The 14201-nt window shown below is 41.0% G+C and overlaps 1 long non-coding RNA gene across 2 annotated transcripts in view; it reads right to left on the minus strand.

Moving 5' to 3' along the window:
* Positions 1-215: 215 nt before the first annotated feature.
* LOC122559219 overlaps positions 216-14201 on the minus strand; it is a 46762-nt gene continuing 32776 nt past the window's right edge. For both annotated transcript variants that reach the window (XR_006314373.1, XR_006314372.1), the window contains one exon: positions 216-1122. This is a non-coding gene — a long non-coding RNA (uncharacterized LOC122559219). The remainder of the gene's footprint in view (positions 1123-14201) is intronic.

The following is a 14201-nucleotide window of genomic DNA, read 5'->3' on the forward strand; positions in this document are numbered from 1 at the left end:
TAACTAATTTCCTGTGGGGGAATTTATCTAAGTATACAAAGCCCATTTAACCAGGTTCAGGTCTGACCTGCTCCAAAGGTGGGTAATAGAAACTATTTACAAACATCCATTCAATTCTGGGCCAGATGTTTGGGTTCATGTCCATCTGCCCCAGATATGTCACAATGTGTCTGAACAGGTTGACTAAAAATACGCGCGACGTCTATTTGCTCTCGTTTATCAATTTTGTTTGTGACATCTTCAAACCTTTTAACACGTTTGTCAAACACAATTTTCCATTTGCAAATCCACGTAATGGTGCGCAGTCAGATCACTATGAATCATGCATGTATTCATTTCCCCCCATTTTAAGTTGTGGTATTACTGGTGTACGGCCAACAGGTCTGTAGTCCCTGTTTTGTTTGTTGGTCCCTTCTTAAATATTAAGGTGGCGTTTGCCACCTTACAATTCGCATTTGTTATAGTTCTTGAATGCATTGGATGTGGACCTGGTGTGACTTATTAACTTTATATTCATCCAGCTTTTCCAACACTTCCCTTTTAAAATGCAATTCTTAGTCCAGCATCTCAGCTGCCTCCTCCTTCATGATGATTTTGGAATCATTTTCTTCCTTAACCAGCTTAAAAAAGAAATGTTAAAATGTTTTCTACAAAGCTACTGCTACATTTTTTTTTAATTTCAGCTTCCATTTCCCAGATTCTTTCCACCTCAGCTTAATTGAACTTGTAAAATTGCAATGATGTAGAAGTAATTAGTGTCGGTGATGTTACAGTGGCTCATGTTAAAATCTCAAAAAGTCACTTGATAGCAACATCAGACTCAGCACGGCAAACCTTGACCAAAAAGCTGCCAGTTAATTTGCTGAAGCTTCCTTATCACACTGGAGATGACCCTTTGGCTGAACCACGTTGACAAAAACACAAGGTTTGTTTTGCGGAATGCCATCAGGGCTGTGCCCCATTCCGTGACCCAGACAATTTAATCAAATAGACCACGTCCTGCTGATATTTGCAGCTGCAGTCAATTGATTCCCAGAGCTGGAGCTGTCAACCCTGCACACGACGGATCCATAGCCTCGCTGGAAATGTGTCATCGTGTGGTGGCAATGGAAGGAATCAAAGCTGCAGAGAGTGGAACAGAAGAGAAAACAAAGGGCAGTGACAACTGATCAATCAGCTCGCTTTCTCAAATGCAACACACAAGCATTACAGGAGGGTTTACTGACACGTCAAGGTACACTGCCTCAGCAGCTGTCAACAAATCTATTATGCTCAAGCTGTCTTTGTGTAACAACCACTGCAAGATGCCTTATTGCTGGCAGTGTAGTAACCGTTTGAATTTAGTTTTGGAAATTGAGTTTAGTTCAATCCCGGAGTGAGCCAGAGGCTTGGAAATTTCTACCAGCTCTCTCCAGTGATCAAAGTATAGAGGAGCAACATTATTCTCCAACCACAGCATCGGGATAAGATGCCTTCTCAAATCCCTGGGATATGTCCAGTGTTGGTCATCAGTGCCTGCAAAGGCATAGCTACATGTTCACTCACACCTCATTTCATCTATTTTTCTAATGTGAAGGAACATTTATTGACTGTTCGGCTCAAATGAGTAACAGATATTTGATATTCTTAAATTCTTGTGCTGCACATCACAAACTCTGTGTTGCAATTATTCCCTCTAGAATTGATAACTTTAGTCATGCACAGAATTGTGACCTTCAGAAAGGACCATTGCCAGCTCTCAACTTGCATTGCACCGAGATCTTCCAACTGGGATCATTTAATTGAGAAGATTGATAGTCCTCCCTTAGTAGGGTTGGGATTGGGGAAGAGGGTGCTGATGGGGAAAGGAAGGTCCACCCACTGTCACTTCACCAGGATGCAAAAGGTCTGGCTTATGTATCAGTCATTCTTGTTGAATATCTGACTCATGAATGTCTCAACCCAGGAATTCAGGCTTTTCTGAGTCTACAGCTACAACAGGAGTAGGAGGGTTAGTGCTAGGGTGTTAGAGTTGGGATTAGGTTTAAGATTAAGGTTTAAGGTTAGGGTTTACAGTTAAGGCATTAAGGTTAGGTGGGGGTAGTTGGTGTTGTACTGATAACATCCACTGGACTAGTCATCCAGGGAGCCAAGATAATGCTCTATTTGTGTAACAGGGGCTCAAAGTTTAGTGATAGATGTGGCAGCTGATCGAATTTAAATTCAGTCTGGAGTATAGAGCTAGCCTTAGTGATGGTAACCATGCCAACTAACATCAATTATTAAAAAAGACCCAACTGGTTCACTGGTGTCCTTTTGGAAGCGAAACTTGCTCTCCTTACCTGGTCTGGCTGATATGTGACCCCGGATCTATTGTAATATTGTCATCTGCAATTGTCTAGCAAGCCATTAGCTTCAAGGGCATTTAGGAATAGTCACCAAATGTTGGCCTTGCAAGTGGAACCCATTTACCATAAAAGAATAAAGAAAAAATATTTTTAAGATTAAATTCAATTACAGGTTTAGAGTTAGGATGTTATGGTTCTGGCTAGGTTAATGTTAGGGTTGCAGCATTAGTTGGGATTAAAGTTAGGGATTGGGGTTAGGATAGGGCATTAAGGGCAAGGTTAGCATAAATGCTCTGAAATTAGGATTGGAGTTACTGTCAGGGTCAGTGTTCCTGTTCAGTTATCAAGGTTAAGATTTAGGTTAGTGTTAAGGTTATCACTATCATCAGGGTTAATGTCAATTTCAGGTATTAGGTTTATTGAGTGGTCAGGGTTAGTGTTTGGGTATTAAGGTGACTGATAGGGTTAAGACTTATCAAGATCATGCACTGCTATAAGGAGGATTGGGAACACTGCCTGCTATTAATCCCTCTTTTTAGTTAGTGAACACTGAGGTCAGTTATGAAAGCATTGTTGCCATTGTAATTGAGACCGTATAAAGCAATGAACTAAATTGGAAGTAGATGATTAAAATGGCAAAAACACCATACTGTGGTGAATGCTAATGTACTGCACCTTGGCAGAGTTACTGCAATCAAAATATTACACAACAGCTTGCCATTTGTAGGAGGGTGGTTATATTAGGTATCACAATCTTAACACATATTCCTGAAACAGCAACACTCACTTGAATACCTGTTGGAGAAATACATAAGTAATGTGAAGCTCCAAACATGTTAAACACCAACTCTCTTGTCATTGATATTCTATGATTGTAGTGTGTCCTTATCTGGAAGATTCACACAAAAAAATTGATTCCTGCAATAGCACTTGCTAAGGTTGTGACCTCCATTACCTGGACTGATTTTGCCAGCAAACGCATGAGAATGCTAAAACTACCACCAAGTTCCCTTTCAAATCACTGCCAACCCCACCTTAAACATTTCTCACCATTCCTTCATCAATTCCGTTCCAACATCCCTTTCTAACAAACCTTTAGAATGAGTTTCATCATCTGGACTGGTCAGGAAAAAGCTCCTCATAGGCAGCTGGGAATCAACAATACATTGCTCACTGCTGTCCATAGCTTGAGAATGAATTAAATAATAATCCATCAATAATAATTTTAGGTTTTACTCTTATACATGATCAAAATATGAATCATATTAATGAAAACAAACTGTAATGGATTAACATCACAAGTATGTATGATGATAACATATATAAGGATGCAATGATAATTTTAGAGTCACATGATTAAGAAGAGAGCATTATAAAGAATATGTTGCTCGAACTTGGTGCTAAGCCAATTGGAACTATTAAATTGTCAATAAAGAGTTCTTGTGGAAAATTCAATTAACTACAACAGCATTGCTTTGTCATATTAAATGTAGCTCGACTCCAAACACACTACAACTGCATTTTCTGCATGGCAAGTGAAGTAAGTAGGTATGTGGATTGAATGGACATGAGGTAAATGGGGTAGGGTGGTTGTCGGTAGCCCAAATGATTCTGGGACAACATCTACTGGAGGAGCTTCAGTTCGTTGCTGAAACATAAGGGCAGCATTGAGAAAATGCATTGGAGGTGAAGGCGATGGCATTGGTTTTCCATCAAGTTGCATTAATTTTTATCAGTGCTGTTCATCCAACCCTGGTCCAGCTGAGGAAAATGTAAGTTACATCCAGCTCCATGATCTTTCTATGTTGGTTTGAAAAATAAATCATAGTGAAAGCTGAACTCTTACACAAAAATAGCCTGGAATCAATGAATCAACACAGACCAGTTTCCAGTCAATGCACCAATCTGTGGGCTTTTGAGGAATCATTTAAAGTTGGGCTGTCATGTTCAAGCACAAGAGTAGGAGAAGACAAACAGTGGAAGAATCTATAACCCTCCATTTATTAAGTAACATCCATCAAAACATTTTATTTTTTTCACTTCTCAGGACTGACGCAAGAATGTCAAAATGCAAAGGGAGCAATGATTTATATTCTCTCAGAAAAAGTGCTCATTGGGTGCTTCGGGAATAAATATTCCCTGGTGCATTCCCCATAGCAATGCTTCAAGCAGATATACATGACTGTGTATATATTACTGCATTATAATGGCCCATACATTTCAGTGGTGAGATAGGTTTTTAATAGAGGGTAGATTAGAGTTGTATGTCAGGATTGTGTGGAAGTTCTATCACAACTGACATAGAAGGGATTGTTGGGGTTAAAGTTTCTGATTGGCCATTATGTTGCATCGAGAACCTCCTGAGAAAGCTCAACCTCTCAGTTGAAGTTGAAGATTTTGAAAGGTTTTGATTTAATTAATAGATACTCAGGAAAGATTAAACAGTTCAAAGCTTGCTGTAATTCCAGGCTAACTTTTAAACTGAATCCCTGACTCACCACTGATTCCCCCAATCAAAACTTTGCTCGGTTTCTGATATTACCAGGCCTCACCCCTGCCCTGACCTGCTGGGTCTGATACTTTTCCCTTCCCTGATCTGACACCCACCTTCCCTGAAACCCTTCTCTTTGAACTTCCCCACCCCACTGGATTTGACAGTCTGCCCCATCCCTGTACCCTGAACTCCCCTCAGCACTCATCCACCAAGGAGCTACACTTGGTGTGTCCAAAAATAAGGTGAAACTCACAAACAGGATGACTTGCATACTAGACAGCACAAGCAGCAAGTGATAGACAGAGCTTCAGATCTCACAACCAATTGTTCTGAACTAATCCTGCCATCCGGTTAGCTCCACTCTCTGGTTAAGACCAAAACAAAGTTGCTGGCTGTTGTGGTGTGGCGGTAGTGTCCCTATCTCTGAGCCAACAGTCTGCCGGCACTAGAGGTCTGTTATAACACCTCTGGACAGGTTGATTAGGGAAAAACAAATCTGAGGAAGGACGAAGCCTTAAAAGGCACATTGTTGCCTAGAAAATACAATGAGCCATGTTACTGTACGATGCTTTCCAGATCATCTGCAAACCTCTTGTGTCTGTTGTAATGGAGGCAGTGACTGGCTATGTCAAATGGGTTAGCATCACCTTAAATTAGGAGACACAGTAACAGACTTGCACAATTAGATCTGCCATTACAATTCCCAGCCGTGCAAAACCTTCGTATCCATTGAGCTATTTAATGCATATCCTCGTCTGAATTATTAATTTTTAATCAGCCACTTTATTGTTTTTTAAAGGCAATGTGGTGCAAAGTTAGGCATTTTAATTTAGTTACAAACATACACATTCCATTATTCTATTTAATACCCTTTATTTTCGGTTCACTGCAGTTCAGCTATATCTTTCTAAGACGTGCTCTTTTTTCTAAACATTCATGTAATTCTGTGGCTGTTTGAGTGACACCGACTGCAATACCGATGCTCCCCCCTCCCCCAGCATGAGGGGCTTTTCTTTTTCCCTGCAGTCCAGTAATGTCTCCTTCACCCCTCACCCAATCAGCTCAGTACCTTCACAGGTGAATTGCCTTGACTGCTCCGTTTTATTTAACAGGAGATTTGATAAATGTGTTCAAAATCACCAGTGATTACATTACATTACATTACAGTATGGAAACAGGCCCTTCGGCCCAACAAGTCCACACCGACCCGCCGACCCACCCATACCCCTACACCTAACACTACGGGCAATTTAGCATGGCCAATTCACCTGACCTGCACATCTTTGGACTGTGGGAGGAAACCGGAGGACCCGGAGGAAACCCACGCAGACACGGGGAGAACGTGCAAACTCCACACAGTCAGTCGCCTGAGTCGGGAATTGAACCCGGGTCTCTGGCGCTGCGAGGCAGCAGTGCTAACCACTGGGCCACCGTGCCGCCCAGTGCTTTTGAGAAGACTTAATACAGTTGTTTCCAGCTGAAACAGTAACTAGATTTACATAAAAAAACTGTCAAAACAACCAGAGGAAAGAGGAAGGAAGGGAATCTTCTTTACTTAGTGAGAGCTTATGACCTGCAGTGCAAATGTGGAAACAGATTACAATGTATTTTTTTCCAAGAGAAATTCATAGATTAGTAAAGAGGGAACTTTTTCAAGACTGTGGGACAAGGAAGTAAGTCGAAATGGATAGATCTTTGATGGCACCTTCCAAACCCATGATCTCTAACCCCCCCCCCCCCCCCCCCCCCCCCCCCCGCGCCCCCCCCCCCCCCCAAGAAGGACAAGGACAGCAAATGCACCTACCCCACCTACATGTTCCATCTGTCTGGATTGAAATACAACCATGCACAATAGTCCTTCTGTTGTAGTCATGTCTCTGCCATGAAGGACACAGACTGTAGGTAGATGAAATAAAGTTAGAGAGAGTGGGTTTAGCAAGCTTAAAAATGGATAAATTCACATGCCTGGATGAGATGGATCCCAGGCTGTTGAAGGAGATAACAGAGGAGATATCAGGGACCCAGGCAGTAATTTTCAAATCTTCTCTTACTGTAAGGGAAGTCTGAAGAACACATTACTTAAAAAGGGAAGAAGGAATAGATCAGAAAATTACAGCCAGTCAGTCTAACCTCAGTGGTAGGAAAGTAATTAGAAAGAATTCTGAGAGATTGGATACGTCTGCATTTGTCGAGACATAGATTAATCAGGGATAGTCAACCTAGATTTGTTAAGGGATGGTCATGTTTCACAAATCTGATCAAATGTTTTAAGGAGATAACCAGGAGTGTTGATGAGAGTAATGCATTTGATGTACTCTGAAAAGCAGTCATATCACACTTAAAATGTTAACTTTGTTACTTTCTCCACAGATACTGCCAGAACTGTTGTGTTTCTTCACCACTTTATGCTTACATTTCAGATTTCCAGCATCTGCACTTTTAAAAATTATTAACGTGTAGCAAGGGCCATGTGAGCAATGCATGTGCATAAGCAGATGAGAATAATGGACAGTGGTAATAATTAACTTGGTAATGTACAAAATAATGATGCATTTTAGTTGTACAAAAGGGAGAATGTTTGGACTGAAATATAAAAATGTATAATTTCCTACCTATTCTGTCACAGTATCTGACTTCTGCCATGAGCTCACACACGATAGGCAGACATCTTAATTTCACTTCAATATAGCCCTTGTACTGAACACACTGTTGAACCATACACTCAAAACATTCTCTTATCCAGAAACAATCTGGATAATGAGGATTCCTACATTAAGTTTCTACTTATTGACTATAGCTCAACCTTCAACGCTATAAATCTAGTTGAACTAATCTCCAAACTCTGAGGCCTAGGTCTATGCTCCGCCCTTTGTAACTGGATCTCCCACTTCCTGACCCACAGACCACAATCAGTGAAGATAGGTAACCGCACCTCCTTCACGACAATCTTCAATACCGGTGCCTCGCAAGGATGTGTACTCAGCCCCCTACTGTACACCCTGTACACTCATGACTGTTTGGCCAAATTTTGTCCGAACTGCAACTACAAGTTTGCTGATGACACCACCATTGTAGGCCAGATGTCAAACAATGACAAGATAGAATATGGGAAAGAGATAGACTTCTGGTGTAAATCCTGTGTTGGCTTTGGGAGCTTGTTTGGGAAACAAAACTGGTTTCTCCCAACATCAAGAAAGGCCCTTCTTGACTTTTTATGTGATTTTTCCAAAGTCCCAAAGATGGTGTAAAGATGACAATCCAACCCTCAACATCAGGAAAACTAAAAGGGTGATATTCAACTTCAGGAAGCAAAGAGGAGAGAACACCGCTATCTGCATCAATGGAGCTAAGGTGGTGATGGTTGAGAGAATCAAGTTCCTCGGAGTGATGATCACCAGCAATCTGTCCTGGACTACCCATGTTGATGCGACAGTCAAGAAGGTACAACAATGTCCTTCTTCCTCAGGAGGGTAAGGAAATTCAGCATGTCCATAAGGACCCTCACAAACTATTTCAGGTGCATCATAGAAAGCATTTTGTCTGGATGGATCATGGCTTGGTACATCAACTGCTCTGCCCAGGACCATAAGAAACTACAGTAAGTTGAGAACACAGCCTTCTCTATCACAAAAGCCAACCTTCCATCTATTGACTCCATCTACACTCCTCAATGCCTCAGAACATTATCAAAAACGTCCCTCACCTCAATTATAATCTCTTCCAACCTCTGCCGAGCAGAAAATACAGAAACATAAACACTCATACCAACAGGTTCAAGAACAGCTTTTTCCCCGCTGTTATTAGACTCCCGAATGGAGCTCTCAAATTTCAAATCTAATGTTGATCTTGCTTTTTGCGCACCTTCTTTGCAGCCATAACTTTGGAATCCTTGCTCAGCTCAATCACCCTATGATCTCTGTAGATGATAATCTGCCTGTACTGCATGCAAACCAAAACTATTCACTATACTAAGGTACAGGTGACAATAATAAATCAAATCAAGTCAATCCTGATTTGGAATTATATTGCTATTCAATGTGTCAATGTGTCAAAATCCGGGAACACCCTCCTGAAGAGTTGTCCCTTTAATTCATGGACTGCAGAGCTTCAAGTTAAAAAGTCACCACAGTCTTCCCAGGGCACTTAGCAATGGGCAATAAAGATGGACACCGCAGGGAGTGGAGTGCATTATTTCCCCCTCCAATTCTATTTTGATTTAGTCCCTGCCCTGCCCTTCATTGTTTGATCATGCAGCATTTCCCTCTAAGAATGGCTCTGATTGTGACTAGCTACTAGGATGTTTCCTTTCTTCCTGTTGTTGGAAATTGAATAAAGATTTACACACTTGCTGTTCTTCATTGTGTCTGACACTTACACACACAGGACATAGGTGCTGGGGAAAATATAAGCACTAGCTCAGTTAGAAAGAAAACAAAAGGCAATGAGCAATAAATGATGGCCTCACTAATTACACGCAGGTCTATGGAAGAATGTAATAACATTTTCAAGGAATCAGCACATGTACAAATGATAAAATGATCAGCTTCTGTGCAATATAATTCTATGATAAAATTAAACTTTACACCATGTAATCTTCATAAATATGCAAGATACTTTGAAAAACAAAACCTAGTATGTAAACAAAGCTGGATGCGAGCTGTCATGATCTATTGGAACAGATTCCATCACACCAAGTTAAGGTGTCCAAAAGATAGAGCATTTGGATGCTGTGAATCTCTTTATTGCTGACAATTTAACATTTTCAAAAGCAACTGATGTTATGTTAGGGTTATAGAGGACGCTGGTGAGACCTCTTCCAGAGTTTGTGTCCGGTTCTGGTCACCCTGCTATGGAAAGGATATTATTAAGCTTGAGAGGATTCAGAAGAGATTTACCAGGATGTTTCCAGGAATGAAGGGTTTGTGTTATAATGAGGGACTGGATAGGCTGGCAGTATAGGAGGTTGAGAGGTGATCTTATCGAGATTTATAAAATAATGAGGGGTTGAGGTAACATGAATGGCAGGTGGGGGATTTCAAGACTAGGGAGCATATTTTTAAAGTGAGAGGAGAAAGATTTAAAAAAGACATGAGGGACAATTTGTTTTAGACAGAGAGTAATTCGTGTGTAAAATGAATTTCCAGAGGAAGTAGTGGATGCAGGTACAGTTACAACATTTAAAAGACATATAGCTTTTAAACAGGAACAGGAAATGACATCACCACAAACCCCAGGAACCCCATCCAGGACAAACATATAAATAGAAAGCAGGAGACAACAGCTTTGCTTCACTTGGAGGTCGCCACTGATGATATTACCTAGTCAGGTAATGAAACGTCTGGATATCAAACCTACAGCTCAGCGAGCATACCTACACCCTAAACGAATAACAACTGTTTGGAGGAACATGGGACAAGCACAGGCAGGTGGGACTAGTTTAGTCTGGCTTTATGGGCGGCACGGACTGTTTGGACTGAAGGGTTGGTTTCTGTGCTGTTTGACTCTATGACTGGCATTCTGTCAAGTAATGACAGAAAATGGCGTAAATACTCAGTAGGCTGACAACATTGGCTAGGTTTGTTTTTGCTGGAGCAGGGGAGACAGAGGGGGACATGATTGAGATGTATAAAATTACAAGGGGCATGGGCAAGATAGACAGGAAGAAACATATAGTGGTCAATGACAAAGGAGCATTGATTTAAGGTAAAGGCTGCAGGCTTAGAGGGGATGTGGGGAGAAATGTTTCACCCAGAAGTTGGTGGGAATCAGGAGTCTGAAACACACTGCTAGATGCAGTGCATTAACTCAGCAGAGATCCCCCAATTGCATTTTCCAAACCCATCATCTCTACCACTCTGAAGGACATTAGCAGCAGATGCATGGGACATCCAAGAACTACCGGTTCTCTCCAAAACATACAACATCTTGATATGAAACTATATCTCTATTGTTTTATTGTGGCAGGGGCAAAGTACTAGTGTGCCCTTCTGAATTGCACTGTAAGTGTACCTGTATCCCAAGGACTGCAGTAGTTCAAGAGGACAGCTCACCATCACCTTTTCTAGGGCAGTCTGGGATGGGCAATAAATGTGGACCTTGCTAAGGATGCACCTATCAGTGAATAAAAAACAGTACAATCCAGGAAATACTTCCTCCATATTCACCTTATTTTAAACAATAATTAAAACTTTGTACCAGTCAATCTCCCGCATGTAAAGGAAAGAATCACTATGTACTAGTCAAAGCTTTGCCAAGAATGATGTTCAGGTATCTATCACTTTAAAATTCAATTAATAAAAACAGTGCAGCATTCAGGTAAATCTGAATCTGCTTCAGTGTTTGCAAAGTTTAATGTTAAGGTGACCTTGAAGGTAGCAGGTGGAGAGGATAACCCATTGGGTTCGCATCAGAGCGATAACTGACCATGATCCCACCATCACAGGCATTAACATAGAACATCTCCTTCTGGAATATGCCTTTGCAAAAAAAGTTCTGGACAGTGATGCAGTAGTTTTTTGAAGGTTCATCTCAAGCAGCTCTGTGATCCAGGATTCTGTGCTCTAAGGAGTGTTCCCCGGGACGTGAACCAAGACAACCATTGACTGCAGCTGGAAGACCATCAACTCGGTGAAAGATGCCCAAAACTTGTTGATCTCATATGGGTTGCAGACTGGCACTTTCCCAGATCCAGGGCTACATGCTGAGGGATGCACTAAAGATTGGGGCAGCTGTTGCCGAGGCGTAGTGGGGAAAGACCATTGTATAAAGTCTTTCTGTCAAAGCTTAATGTAGGCCTGTTCAGTTATCGGACCCTCCCAGTGCCTCAGTGTATTTAAATATAATCCTTTATTAGTATCAAATGCCTTGGGGTTTTTGGAACTTCTGGGAATGCCAAGTTCCAATGTTTGTTTAATCTTCATGTTGCAAACACTGTACAGAAATGCTTCAGTATCTGTGTATGTATAAAGATTTATTATGAAAAAAGTACATTTTTGCAATAAAAAGGACATTGAACAATACAGCACAGGAACAGTGCCCTTCAGCCCATCATTTCTGTGGAGTCCATCTTGCCATTCTAAACTAATGCCATTTGCCTCAACATGGGTTGTATTTCCCTGTTCCCTGCTGTTCATATGTCTGTCCAAGTGCCCCTTAAATATTGTTATTGTATCTACTTCTACCACCTCCACTGGTGGTATCTACCACTCTCTATGTGCAAAAACTTGTCTCACACATCTCCTTAAAATTTTCCCCTCTCACCTTAAATCTATGCCCCTAGTATTTTTCATTTCCATCTGGGAAAGCAGTTATCCATCCATGCCCCGCATAATTTTATATACTTCTAACAGGTTGCCCTTCAGCCTCTGACACTCTTGCACAAACAATCCAGGCTTGTTCAACCTCTCCTTATAGCTAATACACTCCAATCCAGGCAACACACTGGTAAAACTTCATCATTCCTTATGGATTTCTGTCCAGCCAATCTTTTCCATTCTCCGTCAAACTCCTATTTCAAAGCTTTTTAGCAAGTTGCCTAGCTCTTTCCATAAGGTGCACGACTCGGATCCATACATTCTGAATCCAGTATCGATGTTAGATATAAAGGGTGGTAATTTTAATCCAATCTGTGAAATGGAGTTGGACACCTGATTCACAAACTGAAGTTGCTTTTAATTGGCCTCATTTGTGAGTGAATCAGACAACAATGAAATGAAAGACAATCTTATTTTACCTGGTCCTCACCACTCTGAGTATTTTAGGTTATAGTGACTCTGCAAAGAATTGTACAATTCAGTTAGTTTGTCACTGTTGGGTGGCTGCTTTTCTCATCTAGGCAGCTTGATATTCAAGATCTAGAATTTCCCACTGATCTTTGCAAGTCCCAAAGGATAGATTGAACAGACAAGCTGATGGATGGGAAAGGAATTGCTTGATGGCTTTAATGGACTTTTTCAAGTCATAAACCTTTCACATTTGTACTTCTAACAATGAGACAGGTACTGATATATTTAGTGCAGCATATATAAAAAAGTACAATATATGTACATGCCCTAAAGGCAGCCCATTGTTACATACTTTAAGAATACATTATTTATGGTTCATAGGAAACTTTATCTTACTTTGTTTGAACAATCTGCAAGTGGAGGAATCCTTCAATATATCAGTCTCACAACACTTACTCATCTCCACACTCTTGCCTCTAAGTCATAATATTGTGGGATTAAATTACCATGGCAGAAATAAATATTCACTAAATCTTCCTTAATGGTTTCTGGTGAAGAGAGTTACAAAGATGCATAACCGTTTCAGAGAGGGAAAAAACCTTCTGCTCAACTCCATATTAAATGGAAGATCATTTCTTTTTAAACTGTGTCCCTTAGTTCTAGTTGGTCTTACAAGGTTCAGCATCCAGTCCTTCTCTCCCGTGTCCCGATCAGATCAGCTAACTTTTCTAAAGTACAATGTTTCCTCGTAAGGGAAACCCCTGATCTTAGTATCAGTCAAATGAATCTTCGCTGAACTGCCTCTAACACATTTCTATTCTTTCTTTAATAAGGAGACTAAAACTGTACACAGTATTCTAGACGTGGTCTCACTAAGGCATGTGCAACTGTAGCAAAGCATCCTTACTTTTTTATTCCATTCCTCTTGCAATAAACAAAAACAGTCCATTTACCTTTCAATGACTTGCTATACCTACATGCCAACATTATGTGATTTATGTAGCAGCGCCCCTAGATCCTTCTGTACCTTAGTGTCCTGAAATCTATTTAAATAAAATACTATTCCATGTACGTCCATATGCTTGTCCAATGACAACTTAAATGTACTTAAAGTTGACGAATCTACTACCGTTGCAGGCAAAGCATTCCATACCCTTACTGCTCTGAGTAAAGAAACTACCTCTGACATCTGACCTATACCTATCACCCCTCAATTTAAAGCTATGCCTCCTCGTGCTCGCCATCACCATTCTTGGGAAAAGGCTCTCCCTGTCCACCCTATCTAACCCTCTGATTATCTTATATGTCTCTATCAAGTCACCTCTTAACCTTCTTCTCTCCAATGAAAACGGCCTCAAGTCCCTCAGCCTTTCCTTGTAAGACGTTCCCTCCATACCAGGCAACATCCTAGTAAATCTCCTTTGCACCCTTTCCAAAGCTTCCACATCCTTCTTATAATGCAGTGACCAGAACTGTACACAATACTCCAAGTGCGGCTGCACCAGAGTTTTGTACAGCTGTAGAGTTTAGATTAGAGGTGCTGGAAAAGCACAGCAGTTCAAGCAGCATCCGAGGAGCAGTAAAATCAATGTTTCGGGCAATGTTTCAGGGATATAGGCAGAGAGCCTGAAGGGTGAAAAGATAAATGAGAAGAGG

This window comes from Chiloscyllium plagiosum, chromosome 18 (genome assembly GCF_004010195.1).
Source record: "Chiloscyllium plagiosum isolate BGI_BamShark_2017 chromosome 18, ASM401019v2, whole genome shotgun sequence".
Classification (NCBI taxonomy): Eukaryota; Metazoa; Chordata; class Chondrichthyes; order Orectolobiformes; family Hemiscylliidae; genus Chiloscyllium; species Chiloscyllium plagiosum.